Source organism: Taudactylus pleione, unplaced genomic scaffold, assembly GCF_031769625.1.
Source record: "Taudactylus pleione unplaced genomic scaffold, aTauple2 ptg000283l, whole genome shotgun sequence".
Classification (NCBI taxonomy): Eukaryota; Metazoa; Chordata; class Amphibia; order Anura; family Myobatrachidae; genus Taudactylus; species Taudactylus pleione.
In genome coordinates this window covers 1510198-1532289 of record NW_028284685.1, presented here as the reverse complement: position 1 = coordinate 1532289, position 22092 = coordinate 1510198, and the positions used below count along the sequence as shown (strand labels likewise).

General features: G+C 43.7%; 1 protein-coding gene across 1 annotated transcript in view; it reads left to right on the top strand.

The window, feature by feature from the left end:
- Window positions 1–435: 435 nt before the first annotated feature.
- Window positions 436–22092, top strand: part of LOC148512077 (flavin-containing monooxygenase 5-like) — a 195037-nt gene continuing 173380 nt past the window's right edge. Inside the window, exon 1 of the mRNA XM_088482221.1 lies at window positions 436–503. The gene's annotated coding sequence lies outside the window, so the exon portion shown is untranslated. The remainder of the gene's footprint in view (window positions 504–22092) is intronic.

The following is a 22092-nucleotide window of genomic DNA, read 5'->3' as shown; positions in this document are numbered from 1 at the left end:
GTTAGTTAATATACTATACATTTTTGATCAGATTAAATTCTTGATGTCTTAAGAAATATTTCACCTACAGTTCAAATATATTAAATGTTGAAAAATATAGCTGGAAAAACACTGAAAGCTGTGTATAGTTTTCATATTATATAACGTTTTATATACAGTAAGAATGATACTACTATTGTATGTACTTATCAGCATGGGAGAGCTAATGTATTATCCTTTGCCCCCTACTTGACTGTTTCTCTAGAATATATACATGTTGGGAGCTGCTAACAGCAAAGAGAAGGAATATTGCTGAAAGGAATCTGGTTGGTCGACTCAGGGGGTTGTGCCAATACCGTCTTCTTTCCATAAGGTATAAAAGCTTAAAATGACGGAGTTAATTTTGCAAGATCCACAAATAGCCATTTGCCAAAGCTGATCGTATTAATTATTTGTTTCAAGAGGAGCTCAAGGTTGAGATTTTCTATCAAAAGACCAGGACTTGCTATCAATTACCATTTAAGGTACGTTCTTTTGTTTGTTTTAAGTATCGTCCATTTACTGTTTATTATGTGGTAATTCAGTTATAGCTACAGGGACTCCCATTTGTGCATTGTTTCAAAGCACTATCCTGAAGGAGGAGAATATGAAGCTTTTAATCGTTGCATTCTTGCTTTTATTATGTATGAATTCCTTTGAGGACATCTGTTTTGCTAATCTCCTATTTCGGCCTTACAACTAGACCTTCTGGCGGAATATTAAGGCAATTTACTGGAAGATTGACAAATTCATAGATCATATTCTAATAGCTACAGTACTATTAATTTTAATTGAAATTTGGAATATTACTGCAAGTTTCCATATACTGTAGCAAGTTTTTTTAAACATGGAAATGTGCTATACCTTTGTGTACACAGAATTAAATTTCCTTATGTATAATTATGATAATAACATAATTGAGCAGGTTTATTGAGGGACTCATTGAGATTAAATGTAATGTGGTAATAATATTTAATAATGTGGAAATATATGCCTACAAAATAAATTGTATATGCTCTGCAGGAATAATGTATACATTGGTTATATTTCGTGGCATCTAATCATTGAAGTCACTGTATAAGAGCATTTATAAACACTTGCATGAGTTTTTCACACAAACTGTTATTAAATAAGCAGTCTTGAGTTCAAGAAATTATTTAATAATGCCTCAAATAATTTACACGTTATACAATATATTACAGAGTTTCCCAGACTCTACCGTTACAGTCCAGGTTTTAGGGATATCCATGATTAAGTCCAGATGGGTTAAATCAAATTGACTGAGGTACTAATTATAGTTACCTGTGCTAAAGCATGGATATCCTTAAAACCTAGGCTAAAATAGCGGATTTTGGGAAGCTATGCAATATATAATCCAATTCTTTGAACTTGCCAAGTTTAATGTCTGTTTATAGTGAGAGAGAAGGAAATTCAAGCAAACTATAGCACTATCCTGGGAAAACGAGTGCTATATTTATACTGCAGTCACTATTAGTAGTAAATTTACCAAGAATCGCAATAGGTCAAGATGACCATCTCGGGTGATTAATTCATTTTTTTCCTGCTTGCAAATTTACTAAAGGCAAAAGTCGGGTGAGTTAGAGAGAGATTTCTCTCATCTCACTCGTAAAACTCGGGTGAGATAGCAATCTCGAATCAAATCACCATTGGGCCAAATCGGAAGTACTTATCACCTAAAACATAAATCTCTCAAATTTACCAAAAATTGGGATGACAAATTCTGTCCAATCACTTTTCAATCTCTCAACCCCCTGAGCTGCGAGATGGTCAGAAACATACACAAATCATTGTGACTTGTGTATGTTTATTTCTGTAAATGGTTAACATAGGGTTAATTTTCTAAAAAAAAATGACATGAGGTCCCCCCCAAAAGACTAACCAGCCCGGTACTTGCCAGCCAGTCCTGGTTCTTAAAATTACAGAGAAAAAATTTGTAGGGTTCCACTGTAATTTAAGAACCAGCACCAGGCAGCAGGGACAGAGCTGGTTTTAAATATAGGGAGAAAAAATTGTTGTGAGGATACCCCTATATTTAAAACCAGCACCAGACTCTTTCTAGTGGGGGACTGATGCCACGGCCACAGCCATGGGTGCCCTTTCACCGGGCCCCACAGCCGCAGCATCAGCCCTGACTGCTAGTCAGCCCAGGCCAGGGATCCCTGGGGAGTTGGGGACCCCTGCCAAAAAAAGGGGGCCCCCTTTCCAGGGTACCCCTGGCCTAGGCTGATAGTCTGGGGCTATCCCTGGCACCCTAAGGCGGTGGTTGCCGAGCTGATAGTGTTAGTGTGTAGTGTAAAATAAATGGTTAAATATTGTCTTTAGTTATGGAACTAAACATACCAGCAAGCCTCTCCCGAATGCCACAAATACCAGCATGCGGGGCATTACGGGCCCACTGGTACTTGTAGCTCCACAACTAAAGCAATACGAAAAAAAACATGACATACCCCGTGAAAGTAACTTTTTATTAGAACATACATGCACACTCACACTATCACACATACTCACCTAGTATCCAAAGTAATCCATAGGGGTACCTATAAAAAAATCCATACTCACCTCACCTGTGCGTAGTTCACATCCTCTTCTCCAAGTAGGCATCCATGGGGTTAAAACGAAAAAAACGGGTGCTCCCGAATCCAAGCCAGACTGAGTAAAGCTATGTGTTTCCACATCGCTTTACTCCGCGCGAATGACCGGGACACACGTGTGCCCTGTCATTGAAGGAGCCGCCAGCCAATCAGCGGGCATCTCCATCGGAGCAGCTCACTGATTGTCTGTGGGCCTGATTCAGACCCGCTCTCGAGCGCTGAGCGCTCGCAAGCGGGTCGATGGTGCCCTAGTGCGCATGCGCACGGCGGAGGGAGCTCCGTCGTGCACATGCGCGAGACCCGGAGAGCGACGGGGAAGCCGTCGCTCCAGGTCTCGCACCAAAGGGGGCGTGCTGTTGATGTTGATTGATGGCACGCCCCCTTTGGTGGGCGTGCCAGGGGCATGGCTGCCAGACTGAGATGTTCCCATGGGAACGCCTACCGTCTGGGTCCGGCCCCACTGACATCACTAGTGATGTCAGTGGGAGTGATTTTGGCTCTGATAGAGCCAAAATCACTCCAGGGCTTGCGGTCACCGAGACCCTACCGCAGGGTCTCGTCGCAAGCCCGATGGTCGCGATGGTCTTGACCATTGCGACCATCATCATGGATGCTCGCATAAGCTGCGGGTGGTAACCCACAGCTATGCGAGCGTCCAAGAGGCTGCTCCAAGTTTAGGTAGGAGGGCCCTGATTCAGAGCGAGCGCTCTGGTCAGAGCGTCCGGCTCTGAATCAGGTCCCGTGTGCGGTCTCCCTATAGACTTCAATGGTGAGAAATCTCCATTGAAGTCTATGGTGGGAACCGCGACATTGCATCTACTGCTGTAAGCACAAGGTTCACGTCAATTAACCTATTTTACATCATTGAGCAAGGGATGAAGAATACATTTTTGCACATTTTTTGGGGGGAAAATAAGTATTCCCATCAAATTTTGGGTACATGAAAATGGGTGCAAGCATAGTTCAAAGTCACTAAAATTAAGCTTTAAAGTGCACAAAAAAACGCACCTTCAGCAAGCACCTGCGATCCAAAAAAAACATCCCCCATACTTCCAGGTTCCTCTAGAGGCTATTTTGCTATATAATTCACTCAAGCTTGCTTACAAATCACCCGAGAATCTCGACCTACATCACCGTCGGCAAACTCGTTTAGCCTCAAATCGCCAGTTGGTAAAATTTAAAAAAAAAAAAAAAAAAGGGAAAATAATCGCCTGAGTTCCGGCGATTTCTACCGAGATGAATCACTTTGCAAATTGGGTCAATCCCGATTCTTAGTAAATTTACCCCTTAGTGTTATACATGTGAATTATTACAATTGTATTACTCTATCAGGGCACCCAAGGCTCCAAAATACAGTAAGTGGTAAATTGTATATAATATTGTAGAAAATATTGCACCATTTTCAAAATACAGAGAACTGTATTATTACAGTTTGCTTTTGACAAATAACAATAACTATAATATATGAGATCTGTCTCACTCAGGGCCTGATTCAAACCCACTCGCGAGTGCTGAGCGCTCGCAAGCGGGTCGATGTTGGCCCAGTGCGAATGCGCATGACGGCGCTGGCTTCATCGTGCGCATGCGCGAGACCCGGATAGCGACGGGCAAGCCGTCGCTCCGGGTCTCGTACCAAAGGGGGTGTGCTGTCGATGGTGAGTGACAGCACACCCCCTTTGGTGGGCGTGCCGGGGGCGTGGCTGCACAGAGCCGAAAGCACTCCAGGGCTTGCGACAACGAGACCCTACCACAAGGGTCTCGTCGCAAGCCCGATGGTCGCGATGGTCTTGACATCGCGACCATCTTCCTGGCCGCTCGCTATAGCTGTGGGTGGTCACCAGGGGCGGATTGGGATGGAAAACCAGCCCGGGAAATTTCTGAAAGCAGCCCTATATAGGGAAAGGGGTCTGTTGACGGGGCGGGGATTTCCCTCTTTAAAAAAAATTGTTATTTTCACACTAAAACTAGCAATTTTTTGCTACACTAGAATCTGACAGTATACAGTAAATATGGGTTCCCTCTTGTAGGGCGTATCAGTGGACCAAACTGTACCTCTCACAAATTACAACACCCACCCAGAGAAATACCTTTAATGATAACGGTTGCAGCTGTGGATGGAAACCAACAAACCGATGAACTGATATTTGTCATACACGGGTATAAGCTTGTAAGGAGGCTGCTGTGATTGTGCAAAATGGTTGCAGATGGGTATGACTCAAAATCACACCTATGTGTCCAATGCAAGATAATTGTGAAATATTATTTTTAATAACCTTTTTAAACTTTCTTGATACCCTTTTTCTTTGTTTTTTAAATAAATCTTGTGCATTATATTTCAACTAAGAACCAATTAATTATCTATCACAGCTAAATATTTGAAACATATATACATTGAGAGAATAAAATGAACAGTGCTGTTTTTTGTTTTTATCATGTTAATGGCTGTACAGGTTTACATTCATTATTTAATGTCTATCCACACTTTAATTGCTGCTCTGATATAACAATAAGCTTGCTGTGATTGGGTACATGCTGACCATTTTGTCTAAGCCACACAGAAACTCACTCATATAGGTGCCTATTCATCATCGGAGGCCGTACGGCCTACGATGATTAAGTATTGAACTCGCTGCGAGGGATAGATTATACAAGAGCAATTCATCATTGCTCCGGTGTGGGGACAGCTGCTCCGAATAGCAGCTGTCCCCTCGGTTAGTATCGCAGCAGATGTAGCTGCGTTACTTACCTCCTCTCCGTCGACCCGAGGTTACGCATGTGCAAAGCCGACGAAGAGTCTGTGAGATGGCAGCGGAGGGATCCCTCCTCGCATCCCCGGAACTCCATCCTATAGGAAGGAGCGGGCTACTAGAGCAAGCACCGTCTGAAGATGGCGCTTGTTCCCGTGAATATCAGGGGGTCCTATCGGGCCCCTGATGATGAATGGCCCGGTAGCTAAAACATGTGGAAACTAGTGTTTCCGCATGGAAATCGGGCCATTTATCATTTGATGAATAGGCTCCATAGAATGTATTGTTTTGTGGCACCTCACCCCTTTCCCTATATATATTTATGATTTTGTGAACCCCCAACCCCTTCCCTGTTGTGCAGTTCAGCACTTCCTCTTTTAATTTACAGTGCTCTTCTCTATATAGATTATTGTGCTTAATCATGTTTTTTTCCAATATATAAAACTTTTTTTTATGCCAAACCCCCCATCCCTTATATAATATATTTTAATACCCATAACTCCCCTACCCTTTATATAATAATTTATTATTAATGTATTTATTATTTATATAGCACACACATTTCGCAGTGCTTTACAGAGAATATTTAGGCATTTACATACTGTACGTCCCTGCCCCAGTGGAGCTTAAAAATCTATATTCCCTATCACATGCACACATTAGGGTTATTGTTTTTATTTATTTATTTTTGTCATTAACCAGTTAACCTACCAGTATGTTTTGCAGTGTGGGATCCAACCGCCACAAACATTGGAAGAACATACAAACCCCACACAGAGGCCTTAAATACAGGGATGGATACTTATGGGAACAAAATTATTTTTGTAAGCTAAACATAGCCTATAGTGTATGAGGGCATACAAGTTTCTTCCCTTGAGTGTTACTCATTAAGCCTGTCTAATATTTACAGTTATCTACGCAAAGGACAAAAGGTAATAGAGCAGGTATAATAACTATAATAGAACTGGACAATGGTTCCCACATACTGCAGGAAACTCTTTACAGGAAGGGTGCACAGAAATTAGAACAGGAAAAAAAAAAAATATATATTCTGAATAAAGATCCCAGGGGAACACTTGAACTTAACACAATTTTTCCCTAAATGCAGCTATGTATGGACATACTGTATATCACCTGCAGGAGAGGCCCCAATATACTGTACATTTATACCTAATGTAACTCACTTTTATTTGGCTGACTGTAGTTGGGACAACTGGGTCGGTCTAGGGCCGCAGGTTCCTTCTTCATAGGCTCCTCTTCTCTGCGTGCTGCTGAGGTTTCTGTTACCTTATGCCTGGAGCAGGCGGGTGCCGGCTGTGTGGGACGGACGGTTTGCATGCCCTCCAGGCACCGGAGACTGATGCCTGCTGCAGTTTTACTTTAACGCCACGTTCACTTCCCCCCGGCTACGCCGCATGGGCAGAGACATCAAGACGTTATGATGTCTCTCCACACAGACTCACAGTACAGGAGGTGGAGCAAGGAGGAATGGAAAAAGAAAGATCTGTGGGCAGCAGAGGCTGCCACTATCTTTCACACAATGCAGCGCGGGTGCGGCGCCTGGCAACTGGCCTTGTGACTGCCGCTAATGAGCAGGAAAAGACAGCCGGGCGCGCTGTGCAGATTTGTGTGATGTATTGCGGCAGGCGCCCAGTATTCTGGGCTGGTAATAAACATACTGCAGGGCTGACCCAGCCTTTCTGCATCCCTGATTGTAAGAGGGAGGACTGGGGCACCTGTGGGTTAGCACCGGCCCAGCGGGAACTGTCCCGATATCCCGGTGGCCCAATCCGCCCCTGGTGGTCACCCACAGCTATACGAGCGGCCAGGAGGCCACTCTAAAAATTAAGGACGGCCCTGATTCAGAGCAAGCGTTCTGTCAGAGCGTCTGGCTCTGAATCAGGGCCTCAGTCCGTATGAGCTACTGACAAAGTGCAAATCACACAGATATTTCTCATTTAGTCACTCTAAGTTCTCTCATCTTCTCCCCAAAGTGCCTTACAACACATACAGTATATTACATTCATTATGTAACAATAAAATGGGACAGCATGACACATTATTATGGATTAAAAGGGAAAAATATATTATTCAATAATATAAGAGCACACATATAAATGAACTATTGCTTTATTTTCCCATTCTTTAAAATGCATATGATTGAGATTTTATCTTTTTTGACCATAAGACTCAAAATATTATTGAAGTTTGAAGATATTTTATGTGACATAAATGTTCAGGTTTTATTTGATAAAATACATAAAACATACATTAAAGATATAAAACCATTCTTCTACACCAGTGGTGTTAAACTCGGGCCCACCAGCTGCTGTGGGACTAGATATCCCAGCATGCCCTGCCACAGTTTTAGCATGCCCTAATAGCAAAACTCTGGCATTGCATTCTGGGATGTGTAGTTCCACTGCAGCTGAAGAGCCCAAGTTTGACACAACTGTTCTAAACGGATGTTAACTCCAGATCAAAACTAGCATGTTTACTAAGGACTACAACATTCAGGAATTACACTGTCAGTGTTAAATCCTTGAAGTGCTACTACTGTAGCCTTGATGAGCAGAACAGTTTTTACATTTGATATAGCCATAATTTTTTTATAAACAGACACATGCATACATATAATTATTGTGCTATCCTTATGATGGTGCTTGTTTGTATCACTATTTAATTCTTATAACTGCTATGGTGCATACACACGGTACGATCTGTACCACCAACAACTTGAAAGATATCTCTCAGTGAAGTTATCCTGCCACATCTCTGAACAGGCAACGTTGATGATATCATCCAAGTTGGCCTGCATGTATGGATGATGAAAGATATCTTTATCGCCCATGCGGGAACGCGCATCGTTGGTCGTTTACAGGTTGGTAAGTACATAAAAATGAACGATATGAATGAAAACGATATGAACGATATCGTTATCGTTCATGTCGTTCAGTTTTATCGCTCCGTGTGTACGCACCTTAAGAGTTTAATTGAAATAATTTCCGAAATGAATATAATAAGTGTCAAAAGCCTTGCTTAGAGTATGGAATCTGCTGTAAGTCTAGTATCAACTTGTAAGTTTAGATGAGTACTGATACCATTTTATATATATATATATATATATATATATATATATATATATATATTATATATATCTATATATAATATATATATATATATATATATATATATATACACAGAGAGAGAGAGCCTGCACTTTATCGGCAGACAACACCCTCACTACAATGTGAATGTCCCATATCACATGGAGATGTGACTGAGTTGTGTGCAGCTGCGTCGTCCATGGTTATGTGTGCTGGACACCAGAACATGAGCAGGGGGAAGACATGCTAGATACAACTGCAAAACTTCATTGCTTTTCAAATCATCCCCATTGTGATTAAAAGTGTCCTCTTGCTTTCTGCAGTTTGGACAAAGCTCCGACTTTCCTTCTACAAAATGTGTAATCTGTGCCTGTGATACATATGGGTATGTTTACTAAAGGCCGATTTTACTCTATTTTGATTTATTTAAAATCAATGAAAATCGATCAAAATCGATGTTGTGTTACTGAGGCTAAATCACACATTTAATAGCAGTCAATATTTGATTTGGTCCTTTAAGTATTAGTAAAAGTGTACTTTAGCCCCATAAACACAACACCTTTAGTAAATATTCCCCATAGGCTCCAGTCACTGGTTTTAGATGCACCTGTTGAAGTCTCGCTGATCAGTGTTTTCAGCAGGGGTATAAATACAGGAGGCAATGGAAGGCAGTCACCTCCTCCATTGTTCCAGGTTCTGCTTTATGTGTCGAAATAAGTAAGGAGCCCTGGGGGCATGTGCCACTGTCCTCCCTCTCCCAGGGTCCAAGGACATTAAAATGAAAAAACAACGGAACACCATAAAATATCAAACAGCAGAAAGCCACCACCAAATGGTAAAAGCACTACCATCAGAATTAAAACATAGATGGTTAGTAACCATTGTCCATCCCTACGCTGAACCTGCAGGCAGACTCCGGCCACCACTCCTCCACTGTGAAGTGTTCCCTCTCCAGCATGATGTTCCCGCTCAGATACACTCCTTTGGTGAATAGGAGGCACCTCCCATGGAAGTTAGCGCTGTTCTCGGACAGAGGCACCACAGTGAGGAAGCTCAACAGGATGACCAGGAAAAACAGGGTATATTGTGTAAAGAAGACATTGCTCATCGCCATGTTCAGCAGCTGGGGAGGGGTGCGCATGAAAGCTGCGGAAATATGCACAGGTGCCCCAGCCCCAGAGATATGCTGCTGATAATGCTTACGGTAGCTGCAATACAAATCATTCATCCATGATTCGCCTGCCCTTCCTAGCACATCCCAGTGACCAGGTCCCAGCCAACTGCAGGGAAGCAGTAGTGGGGTTTGTGGTGATACTGGGGAGATGCAGAGGATAGGAGTGAGAAGCAGGGGGTTTTGGTGAGGTGCTAGGGGCGTCGAGAGGGGGGGGGGCGAGTACAGATTACCCAGGCCCGGGCTCCCTGAGGGGCCTGGCGGGCGCCCGGGTCCGGTGCCGCCCCCCCCTCCCTCACAGCAGCCCAGGACACAGCGTGTACTGAGCCTCTGTGAGGTGCAGGGGACTGTGGTGAAATGGTGTAGGTTGTTATGAGAGCAGGGGGGTGTGGTGAAATGAAATTGCTCCCTTGCTAAGCCTGGGATGGGTCCACTAGTATATATATATATATATATACAGTATATTATAAGGGCACAGTCGTGCCCTTATATTAAGGCTGCATCTAAAAAAATGGATTTCTCCGTAGAGAATTCTGAAGGGGGGGGGGCAGGGTGTTCATGAGGCTAGACCTCAAAAGCTATAGGAGGTACAGATTTGATATTTGGCATGGCTGGGTAGAACTGTGCTGCTTGCCAAATTTCAGGGCAAAAACATAAAAAATTAGGATTTGGGAGTAATCAAAAGCTCCAACTGTCAGTTTTTTTCTGACATTGTCATTAGGAACCTTTTTCTGCTATAGTCTATGGGGGATTTTTAAGAAGGCAAAACTCAGGGTAGGGGTGGAATTTAGACTTGGGGTTTGTTTTATTAGGTAGCTATTGTGCCAGGGTACGTGCTTTTGGGGTTCAGGTAAATTAGAAAGTTACAGTTTTTAAATTATTACCTCAAGAATGCGCCATTATAAAGTAGGAGTCTCCGGCAGGTGTAGTCAAAGTGGCTTCACTTGGGTGCAGCAAGATGGCCGTCGTTTGCGGGCGATAGCTGACAATGGTAGCAGTGGTGGGGACATGGATGCGGCGGTGGGGACAAAAGCAGCAGCAGGGATATCAGCGGCGGCGGGTCGCGGGTGTCGTTGGCGGCTCGGGGGGTGCGGGGGAGCGGCGGTAGGTCTCAGGTGTTGGCGGAGGGTCCGGCGGTGGTGGAGGGTCCGGTGGAGGGTCTGGCGGTGGTGAAGGCATTGGCGGCGGGCCTGGATTCCAGAGGATCCAGTCCCCACCAGCCATTCTGCCGAATACGGCAGTGGCGCCCATTTCAAAAATGGCACCTCAGCGCCATTTTTGAAATTCAAAGATGGCCGCCATGAGCCAATCACAGCTCGCAGCAGCTACCTTTGAATTTCACTGAGGTGCCGTTTTTGAATTGGGCGCCGCTGCCATACTTGGCAGAATGGCTGGTGCGGGATTGGATCCTCTGGGATTGATCTTCAAAGATGGCCGCCGCGAGCCAATCACGACTCTTGACGTCATTGGAAGTGGCGGCACCTGAAGAGGACCACATAATCCCTGGGGAGGTGGCAGTCACCCCCCAGGTGAAGACGCTAGAAGCCCTGGACAGTGGGCGCCCACCAGGCGAATATGCCAAAGCCCTGGCGGGTTGGAGCCTGCCAGGTGAAGACGCCAGAAGTCCTAGTGGATGGCAGCCACAAAAAAGAGCTGACACAGGCTGCCGCCCACTAGGTGAAGACGTCGAAGCCCTGGCAGGTTGGCGCCCACCAGGCAAAAACGCCAAAGCTCTGGCGGGCCAGGTGAAGACGCCAGAAGTCCTAGTGGGCAGTAGCCTTGAAAAAGAGCTATCACAGGCTGCCACCCACTAGGCGAAGACACCGAAGCCCTGGCGGGTTGGTGCCCGCCAAGTGAAGACGTTGGAAGTACTAGTGGGTGGCAGCCAAGTAAAAAAGCTGTCACAGGCTGCCGCCCACTAGGTGAAGATGCCGAAGCCCTGGCAGGTTGGCATCCATCAGGTGAAAACGCTGCGAATGTCCTAGTGGGTGGCAGCCATGAAAAAGAGCTGACACAGGCTACCGCCCACTAGGCGAATACGTCAAAGCCCTGGCAGGTTGGGGCCCGCCAGGCGAAGACGCTGAAGCCCTGGTGGGTTGGCGCCCGACAGGCGCAGAAACAGAAGTCCTAGTGGGCAGCAGCCAAGTAAAAGAGCTGTCACATGCTGCCACTCACTAGGTGAAGACGCCAAAGCCCTGGCGGGTTGGTGCCCACCAGGCGAATACGCCGAAGCCCTGGTGGGTTGGCATCTGCCAGGCGAAGATGCCGAAGCCCTGGTGGGTTGGGGCCCACCAGGTGAAGTCGCTGAAGCCCTGACGGGTAGGTGCTTGCCAGACGAAGAGGCCTAAGCCCTGGGGTGGTGATGGCCACGCAAAAAAACTTAAAGGCCACCGTCCCCCAGGTGAAGACCTGTAAAATAAAATATTACAATATTACAGTGTGTTGTGTTATTTTAATATTTTTTTTTTACAGGTGGACTACAGGTGGCAGTGGGCCCTAATGCCCAGCATGCTGGTGCTTGTAGATTTCCATGTACCAGCATGCAGAGAGCCACCCAGGGGTGCTGGGGATAGCCCCGGGCTATCAGGCTAGGCCTGGGGTGCCCTAAGGAGGGGGATCCCTCTATTGGGGGGGTCACCAGCTCTTCAGGGATCCCTGACCTGGACTGACTTGCAGTCAGGGCTGATGCTGAGGCTGGGGGGCGCAGTGAAAGGGCTCCTCTGGCTGTGGCATCAGCCCCCCGTTAGAAATAGTCTGGTGCTAGTCCTGGAAAATACAGGGGGACCATACTCATTTTTTCCCCTGTATTTCCAGAACCAGGACCGGATCAGTGCCCAGTGCTGGTTGCACAACTTACGGGGGACCCCTATGTCATTTGTCCCCTGTATTTTGGCAACCGGGGCTGGTTCTGACTAGCCCGGTGCTGGTTGTGCTTAAATACGGGGGACCCCTATGTCATTTGTCCCCTGCATTTGAGCACAACCAGGACTGGCTGCTTGTGTTTAAAAAAAAAAACTATAAAGAATGGCTTGGCCCCACCCCTCAAAAAAATAACAGCCCCGGGCTTTGGAGCCCCAGTACTGGTTGTGCTAAATACAGGGGACAAACAACATAGGGGTCCCCTGTATAAAGCACAATCAGCACCAGGCTTTTCAGTACCTCTCCTGGTTGCCAAAATATGGGGGACAAATGATATAGGGGTCCCCCGTATTTAGTGCAACCAGCACAGGGCTCTGAGCTGGTCCTGCTTCTGGAAATACAGGGTGAAAAAATGCATAGGGCTCCCCCTGTATTTTCCAGAACCAGCACCGGCCTCCATCTAGTGGGGGTGATGCCACAGCCAGGGGAGCCCTTTTACCGGGCCACCAAGCAGCAGCATCAGCCCTGACCACTAGTCAGCCCAGGCCGGGGATCCCTGGGGAGTTGGGACCCCCCCAATAAAGGAGTCCCCCTCCTCAGGGCACCCCAGGCCCAGGCTGAAAGCCTGGGGCGATCCCCGGCACCCCGGGGCAGTGGGTGCTGGGTTGATTATGGTAAGTGTGGTGCATTTGAAAATATAAATATTGGCTTTTGCTGTGGAACTACAGTTCCCAGCAAGCCTCCCCATTATGCCCCAACTCCCCAGGGATCCCCGGCATGGGTTGATGACTAGCAGTCAGGGGTGATGCTGCAGCTGGGGGGCCCGGTAAAAGGGCTCCCCTAGCTGTGGCATCACTCCCCCACTAGAAGGAGTCCGGTGCTGGTTCTCAGAAATATAGGGGGGCCTTGTGCATTTTTTCCCCCTGTATTTCCAGAACCAGGACCAGGACCAGCTCAGAGCCCTGTGCTGGTTGCGCTAAATATGGGGGACCCCTACGTCATTTGTCCCCCATATTTTGTCAACCAGGACAGGTTCTGAAAAGCCCGGTGCTGGTTGTGCTTAATATGGGGGACCCCATACGTCGTTTGTCCCCTGTATGTAGCACAACCAGTACTGGGGCTCCAAAGTCCTGTGCTGATTGTCTTTTAGGGGGCGGGGCTATGTTTTTTTTATTAACACATTCAATTTTTAACAGATGCGTAGATGGATCTCACTGCTGCATTTGTGCATCTGTAACTTATTGATTTGATTTTCTAAGGGGCATACGCACTACCAATGAGCCCTCTGTCGCCCACTGATGCCCCTTTTGCACTGCACCGCTGCCACTTCTCTGCACCACCGCTGCTGCCACTACCCCTCATGCCTACAGCCATCTCGCACTCTGCACCTCTCAAACCAACCTCCTGTGTGCTGTCCCCTCTTCCACCTGCTTTAGTGTACCATTTTGTTGCTCTTCTCCTCTTCAGGTGGCCTGGTTTGCTCATCCAAACCCTGATAGTTAATAAATTTTAAAAAAGCTATGAAATTCCATAGACAAAAACCTTATGGTTTCATATGTCCCATTAAGTCTGCTTAGACATGATCTGAAAATTCACAAAACTTTTTAATTTTCTGCCACTCAAACTTCAAAAAACAATAAAATTATGATCATTAAGGCTGACGCCTTAATGGGTGTGTTCCTTGTATGCCATCACACCCTGTAGTTAATGGCAGATTCAGAACTCTCACAGAATGAGATTGTTGTCACTCACAAAATGTTGGAGCTGCTAATTCACAGAATTGTGTGCTCATTGGAATACACACATGCAGTCTATGCAACTGAGGTTTGAGCAGTTATGTGGCTCCCACATCCCACTCAGTGCCCACAATCCTCATATTTGATCGCCAAAACAATCTCACTGGCTTCCAACATCCTGCTCACAGCATACATTTATCTCATTTAGAATACACATTCAACTCCCTTATTTTTAAAAATACCATACTCTGTCTATGCATGTACACTTTCTTTCCCTATATGCCTCCATGCTGCTATATATTCCCCATCCGCACCAATGTTTTTCCCCAGCCATACCACCCTGCATCCGTGCCTTCTCCACAGCCACGTTGCTATCTTTCTCTTATCTGTGGCACTCTTTCTTCCTCCATCTGCACTACCCTGGTCCCCCAACCGTACAACTCTGTCTCCCCCCAGCACCTGCATCACTCTGTCTTCCTCCCCATCCACACCAATCTGTCTTCCCCAATCCCTACTGCTGTGTGGTCTCCAAACTATGGTAGTCTATGTTCTCTCATCCGTACCAATCTGTCTTTCTCCATCTGCACCACCCTGCATCCGTGCCACTCTGTTTCCTTCTGCACCACTGCCTTCCCCTAAGCCACGCCACTGTCTTCCTTTCCTCTGTGGCGCTCTTTCTTCTTCCACCTGCACAACTCTGTTCCCCTCAACTGTGCAACTCTGTCTCCTCCCCCCACCCGCACTACTCTGTCTTCCTACCCATCCACACTAATCTGTCTTCCCCAATCTCTACTGTTGTGTGTTCTCCTATTTCTGCTAGTCTGTATTCCCTTATCAGCACCAATCTGTATTTGCCAGTTTTCCCATGTCCATGCCTCTCTCTTCCCCAATCCACGTTGCTTTCCCCCCAAACGCACCACTGTTTTCCACCCATCTGTGTTACTTTGGCTACCCCCCCTCTGTACTGCTTAACCTTCCCATCTCTACACGCCTTTGTGTTTCACCTATCCACGCTGCTGTGTCTCCTCCCCCCATCCACACCACTTTTATCAGATCTGCACAGCTCTATTTTCTGCTTTGACCTCAGTTGCATAGACTGCATGTGTGTATTCCAATGAGCACACAATTCTGTGAATTAGCAGCTCCACCATTTTGTGAGTGACAGCAATCTCATTCTGTGAGACTGCTGAATCTGCAGTTAACCACAGGGTGTGATGGTATACCATATCTATATTGCACAAGGAACACGTCCATTAAGGCGTCAGCCTTAATGATCGTAATTTCATTGCTTTTTGAAGTTTGAGTGGCAGAAAATCAATAGGTTTTGTGAATTTTCAGATCATGTCTAAGCAGCCTTAATGGGACATATGAATCCTTAAGCTTTTTTGTCTATGGAATATATATATATATATATATATACATAGTATAAAATAAAGTCCTGTGTAGGCATCTGTCTGTTTGTTTGGGTTAATCTCGAGGACCACTGGATGGATTTTGCAATTTTCACTACTCTATGGAGCAGTTACTGAGGAAGGTTTAGGTGTATGAAACATTAATGTATGTCAAAATGGAGCCGAGCAGTGATGATTTTAGTGAAACAAGTTAATGAAAAAACGGGCGTCAGAGCGCTTTCTTATGCTGCATAAACCGTTAAAGATGTATCACATCGATGGACTTTGTTTTATACCATGTATAGATTGATACATATTATCTGGTTTCTTAAGCCCTGTTTACTGATACATAATGAAAGTTTTTCCCTTTTTTAACGTTCCTATTTCATTTATGTGAAAAACAATTCTTTAATTTCAAATGCATCCAATTCCTTGTAAGAGTCTGCTTTGGAATGACAGGAAATAAAGCACATCGACAGACACTTAACATGGCTTGAGTTGATCTAAGTGGGGGAAATTTTTCTCATGAATAACTTTACATGGCCTTTTTGCATGTCATGTCAAAACTAAAAAAAATGTTGTTGACATCAGGAGGCAAAGCGACTAATGTCGTCTCTACAAGGCAATCTAATAAGACCTTGGTTAAAAAATATAATTATATATACAGTGGTGCTTGAAAGTTTGGGAATCAGTCAGAATTTTCTATATTTCTGCTGAAATTTGGCCTAAAACTACCTCAGATTTTCACACAAGTACTAGAACTAGGTAGAGAGACCCAAGTTAAACAAATGAGACAACATATTTTTTTTTTTTTTTTTTTTAGGAAAATGATCCAATATCACATATCTGTGCATGCCAAAAGTATGTGAACATTTAGGCTTAGCAGGTATTTTGAAGGTGAAATTAGAGTCAGGTATTTTCAATCTATGAGATGATAATCAGTTGTGAGTGGACAACCTGTCTATTTAAAAGAACATGGATCTATCAAAGTCTGATGTTCACAACACATGTTTGTGGAAGTGTATCATGCCATGAACAAAGGAGATTTCTGAGGACCTCAGAAGAAAAATTGTTGATGCTCATCAGGAAGGAAAAGGAAAACATTTTCTTGTCTCATTTGTTTGATTTGGTTCTCTTTATCTACTTTTAGGATTTGTGTGAAAATCTGAGGTAGTTTTAGGCCAAATTTCAGAAGAAATATAGAAAATTCTGAAGGGTTCACAAACTTACAAGTACCACTGTATGTATTGTGATAACTTGGGTAATTATCTGGTAGATGGGAGTCCACACATATTTTCAGATATAAATAAAAGAAAAGTGCTTTATTGTCAGCATACTGTAGAAAGAAAATAACAAACGCCTAGCCCCCTTTCAGGGCACCGACTCACCTCTTTGCCCCTGACTACCTTTGGGCAGCTATGGTAGTCTGCAAATAAAGTCTTTGCCTGCTTCTCTGCAGATCTATCACTGGCTTGGCTGCCACAGCTACACAAAGCACAGCTTAGTCCTGGTGACCTTACTTGTCTTCTACAGGTATAGGCCGTGGCTTCATTAGCCTGCAGTTTAGCTGCTTCAATGTCCCACAGTCTGATATTTGCGGTCCTCCCTGCATCCTGCAGGTCTGGGCTCAGGCCCCCTGGCCCCCAATGGCCTCCAGGCACACTGGGCTCTGTAGCTGCCAGTCTTCCTTGGACTGATTCCACATGCAACCTGACTGTAGGTTTGCCTCATTAGCCCTCACCTGAGCTTTCTCAACAAGCCAGGCCCTAGTTGTGAAAAAACTTAGTTTTTGTACTCTGTGTGGGTGGAACACTCTAGTCCCACACAGAATCCATGGATCAATATCACCATCTCTGGAGATCCTGTCACAATATAATATATATATATATATATATATATATATATATATATATATATATATATATATACCAAGAATTGTCCTGCACTCTCAACTGAGAAGGAGACAACAGTGGGGTGCTTCCAAGGATCAGTTGATCCCATATAAATACTTGAGTTTCCCATTCGATGGAAGGAGGCACTCGCCGTATAAACGATAAAAATAATTTTTATTCATAACCGATTTTCACACTTGTTTTGGATGCATCAATATTTGGGTCAACGTTTCGGTCCCCAACCGGACCTTTGTCAAGACCACATCCAAACGATCAAACATATACATGATAACACATATTTTCTGTGAAGAAAAGAAAAAAGAACATGTTGACATGTCTAACAGGCTCCCCAAACAAGTGATATATAACAATATATCACCCAGCATAATATATGTGACTTATAAGGAAATAAGTGCAAATCTACCTGGCTGCACAGGGTAATGTGTATGGTATCCACATTCCCTGGGAATGTAAAGACAGATTGAATAAGATAGCTTTTAAAAAAAATTAGCATATGGCCCATATACAAGTGTTCTTATATATATATATATATATATATATATATAAGAATATAAGGCCAAAGTATAAAAGACCATGCATTTAAGGTGAAATAAGTGACACCCCACAGCACACACTGAGCACCTGATACCTGGCAACACAAGACATATAAACATGTGAAACAATACCTCATGGGTCAATCACATGATCATAACGTCGTTATATGGAGCAAGATTCAATCGCAATTTAAAGCCTGAAACAAATAAAGACATCATGACCTAACAGGTCAAAAACATAAACCGCACTATTACGCGAGTGTACCCTTACCTCATACATCAAGGCTGGTACATGGATCATGTGGAGCATCAGTGTGTTGGCGCTGTGGGTGAATCGATCAGATGCTTAATGCTGATGTCCCAAAGCCGGCTAAAGAAGCCGCGAGACCGGAAGTACGCGATCCTAACTTGACGCACTTCCACATGTCAGCTTGACCCGCATGTTGCAATACGGTGGCCTAAATAGGTCAAAATGCTAATAGATGGCCGCAATGCCGCGGATCATATAGAGAAGATCAATAATCTTCCAGTGTGTCAAGAGATTTAAGATATCACACTAAGAGAGCCTGTTAGTATCGTGCCAATATGCATGTACACTACAACACTAAATCAATAAACTACATATATACATCTAACATACATGAATATTAAAACGAATACTTAAACAATCCTTGTAGTATTAGATAATTAAATACCACAGCACTATTCAAATGTAAGACTCAACAAACATATTAAACTTTATAGGCAAACCAATTCATGTAAATCCTATGAATGTTTGATTACAGCATATGCCAAGCCTTTAGATAAGCATATGGGTGACACAAAAACCACACTATGTTGTAGTGTGAATAATTTTGTTTATATATACTTAAACAAAAATGGTGCTTCTTACTATAACAGACCAGTATTAGACCAAGATATGATCTTAGAACCCCTTTCCAAGACCGACAACATATATGCAATTAAAGAAATACATTCAATGGATTACATTCATTCAATCCTTTGGGCATCACTGTGTCCAGTTTGTGTATCCAAAAGCTTTCACGTCTTTTTAATGTGACGAGCCTATCCCTGCCCTGTTTGGGTGGTATCCAATCAATGAGTTTACATCTTAATGAAGCTGCTTGATGGCCCTGTTCAATAAAGTGCCTAGCCACTGGCTTATTACTAGAGCCAGTTTGAAGGGCTGCTCGAATAGATGCTCTGTGGTTGGCCATTCGGTCTCTAAACCTCCTGGCTGTCAATCCTACGTAATATAGACCACACGGACATATTAAAATATATATTAAATGATCTAAAGCGCAGTGGAGTCTGTATTTAATTTTTATTTTTCGACCAGAGTGGGGATGCGGGAACGTCGGTCCTACCACCATAGCGGCACAGGATACACAATTGCCACATGAGTAACTCCCAGGTCTTTTCAACATGATGTCTGATATCTCACTTTGTTTACCTGGATACGCAGTAGGTTGCATTAGCAACTGTCTCAGATTTGGTCCTCTTTTGTATGCCATCATAGGGGGTGGCATCTTTTGAAAAGGTAGCATTTGATCACTGGCAACAATAGGCCAAAACTTCTTCAAAGATTTTTGCGTTGTTGTGGCTTTGCTATCAAAGGTAGTAATGTATGTGAGGCGGGAATCTTTTTTAGAAGTCCGCTTAGCTGCACCTGTTTCCATTGAAGCAATGAACTTCGCTTTCTCCAAACAACGTGTTAAGGTTGATTGTAGGTAACCCCGCTCAAGGAATCTATCCGTCATCTCATTTAACTGAATAACTCTACTAGCTTCAGTGGAATTAATACGCATAACCCTTAAATATTGTGACAGCGGTAAATTGTCTTTCAAGGCAGTGGGGTGATGGCTAGTGGGCAGCAATGTTAAATTCCTATATGTAGGTTTTCTAAACAGAGTGGTGTCAAGTTTCCCATCAGAATATATGATGGTGACATCCAAAAAATGTATGGATTTGGAATTGATTTCATGTGTAAATTTAATAGAAGTGTCCAATGAATTTAAATTGGTCGCCATCGTTTCAAAGGTTTCGATGGACCCACCCCAAATAAGAAAGATATCATCGATGAACCGTCGATAAAATTTAATCGAGCTGCCATAAACTGAAAGAATATGTTCCCTCTCAAATTTAGCCATGAATAAATTGGCGTATGATGGGGCCAGATTGGAACAGCAATGGGTTCCAATCTGGCCCCATCATACGCCAATTTATTCATGGCTAAATTTGAGAGGGAACATATTCTTTCAGTTTATGGCAGCTTGATTAAATTTTATCAACAGTTCATCGATGATATCTTTCTTATTTGGAGTGGGTCCATCGAAACCTTTGAAACGATGGTGAACAATTTAAATTCATTGGACACTTCTATTAAATTTACACATGAAATCAATTCCAAATCCATAAATGTTTTGGATGTCACCATCATATATTCTGATGGGAAACTTGACACCACTCTGTTTAGAAAACCTACATATAGGAATTTAACATTGCTGCCCACTAGCCATCACCCCACTGCCTTGAAAGACAATTTACCGCTGTCACAATATTCAAGGGTTATGCGTATTAATTCCACTGAAGCTAGTAGAGTTATTCAGTTAAATGAGATAACGGGTAGATTCCTTGAGCGGGGTTACCTACAATCAACCTTAACACGCTGTTTGGAGAAAGCGAAGTTCATTGCTTCAATGGAAACAGGTGCAGCTAAGTGGACTTCTAAAAAAGATTCCCGCCTCACATACATTACTACCTTTGATAGCAAGGCCACAACAACACAAAAATCTTTGAAGAAGTTTTGGCCTATTGTTGCCAGTGATCAAATGCTACCTTTTCAAAAGATGCCACCCCCTATGATGGCATACAAAAGAGGACCAAATCTGAGACAGTTGCTAATGCGACCTACTGAGTATCCAGGTAAACAAAGTGAGATATCAGACATCATGTTGAAAAGACCTGGGAGTTACTCATGTGGCAATTGTGTATCCTGTGCCGCTATGGTGGTAGGACCGACGTTCCCGCATCCCCACTCTGGTTGAAAAATAAAAATTAAATACAGACTCCACTGCGCTTTAGATCACTTAATATATATTTTAATATGTCCGTGTGGTCTATATTACGTAGGATTGACAGCCAGGAGGTTTAGAGACCGAATGGCCAACCACAGAGCATCTATTCGAGCAGCCCTTCAAACTGGCTCTAGTGATAAGCCAGTGGCTAGGCACTTTATTGAACAGGGCCATCAAGCAGCTTCATTAAGATGTAAACTCATTGATTGGATACCACCCAAACAGGGCAGGGATAGGCTCGTCACATTAAAAAGACATGAAAGCTTTTGGATACACAAACTGGACACAGTGATGCTCAGAGGATTGAATGAATGTAATCCATTGAATGTATTTCTTTAATTGCATATATGTTGTCGGTCTTGGAAAGGGGTTCTAAGATCATATCTTGGTCTAATACTGGTCTGTTATAGTAAGAAGCACCATTTTTGTTTAAGTATATATAAACAAAATTATTCACACTACAACATAGTGTGGTTTTTGTGTCATCCATATGCTTATCTAAAGGCTTGGCATATGCTGTAATCAAACATTCATAGGATTTACATGAATTGGTTTGCCTATAAATTTTAATATGTTTGTTGAGTCTTACATTTGAATAGTGCTGTGGTATTTAATTATCTAATACTACAAGGATTGTTTAAGTATTCGTTTTAATATTCATGTATGTTATAGATGTATATATGTAGTTTATTGATTTAGTGTTGTAGTGTACATGCATATTGGCACAATACTAACAGGCTCTCTTAGTGTGATATCTTAAATCTCTTGACACACTGGAAGATTATTGATCTTCTCTATATGATCCGAGGCATTGCGGCCATCTATTAGCATTTTGACCTATTTAGGCCACCGTATTGCAACATGCGGGTCAAGCTGACACGCGGAAGTGCATCAAGGTAGGATCGCGTACTTCCGGTCTCGCGGCTTC